We start from the raw sequence: 1,311 nt of genomic DNA on the forward strand, positions 1-1,311 counted from the left end.
TCAGGAGAATGATTTTTTTGCTCAAAGTTTTCTTCAGAGCAATTTTGACGCCTTATTCCTCAGGCTATAGATTAATGGGTTGAACATGGGCACCACAATGGTATAGAGCAAGGAGGACACTTTCCCCAAGTTCATGGGTAAAAGAGAAGATGGTTTGAGGTACGTGAACACCCCTGACCCAAAGAAAAGAGAAACCACAATTTTTTGTGAGCTACAGGTGCTGAAGGCTTTGGACCTGCCCTCGGTGGAGCTGATGTGGAGGATATTGGAGAGGATGAGGGTCTAAAAAATGAAGATGGTAGCTGTGGGCACACCAATATCAATACCCACAACAACAAAAACTACTGGCTCATTTACATACATGCTGGTGCAAGAGCGCCCAAGAAGGGGAAGGATGTCACACATGAAGTGGTCAACAAGATTGTTGGCACAGAAGGTCAGTCTCCCCATGCATGCTGTGTGGGCCATGGCCCTAGCAAACCCATCATGTAGACACCCAGCAAAATAGGTAAGCAGACCTGGGGAGACATGGTGGCCGTGTACACCAGCAGGTTACAGATGGTGACATAGCGGTCATATGCCATCACTGACAGGATGAAGGACTCAGAGACAACAAAGAAAAGAAAGAAGAAGAGCTGAGTCATACACCCTGCGTAGGAGATGATGTTCTTCGTTGAGACAAAACTCATCAGCATTTTGGGAGTGATAACAGTGGAATAGCAGAAATCTATGAAGGACAAGTTATAGAGGAAAAAGTACATGGGGGTGTGCAGGTGAGAGTTGAGTCCAATCAGGATTATCAAGCTCAGGTTTCCTACCACAGTGACCATGTAGAAACCTAGAAACAGGAAGAAGAGGGGGATCTGGAGTTCCTGCTGGTTGGTTAAGCCTTCGAGGATAAACTCTGTCACAGAAGAGTTCTCAGCTACTGTTCTCATTTAAGGCACTCTGGGGGAAAAGAGTCACTTAGAGGGAGAGGGGGAGAGCACTGCTGCCCTCTCTGTCACCTCCCAGTTCTTTAGAATTAGATCCACACTTGGATATTTTGGACTTCAGCAGAAAGGCCTTTCCGGAAGCTATGGGTCTGTTCCCATGACCCCCTAGTGACTCTGCCTCTGGAGCACCATCGGGGGACAGATCTGCATCCAAGAGGAGGGCCACTGCTGCTGGGAAGAAGGGACCCAAGGATGCACTGAGGAGTCTCCCGGATCTTTACTTCAGTCCATTTATTGTGTCATTCCAACTCCAGTGTCTGCTCAAGTTTACAGTAACTGGGGTCAGTCTCTGGGAAGAGTCCTCTGAGAGGATGGC

General features: G+C 47.8%; 1 pseudogene; it reads right to left on the bottom strand.

Annotated features, from left to right (window-relative positions):
- On the bottom strand, positions 1-938 carry LOC131760403 (olfactory receptor 8B8-like; annotated as a pseudogene).
- Positions 939-1,311: the final 373 nt, after the last annotated feature.

The sequence above is a fragment of the Kogia breviceps genome, chromosome 7, assembly GCF_026419965.1.
Source record: "Kogia breviceps isolate mKogBre1 chromosome 7, mKogBre1 haplotype 1, whole genome shotgun sequence".
Classification (NCBI taxonomy): domain Eukaryota; kingdom Metazoa; phylum Chordata; class Mammalia; order Artiodactyla; family Physeteridae; genus Kogia; species Kogia breviceps.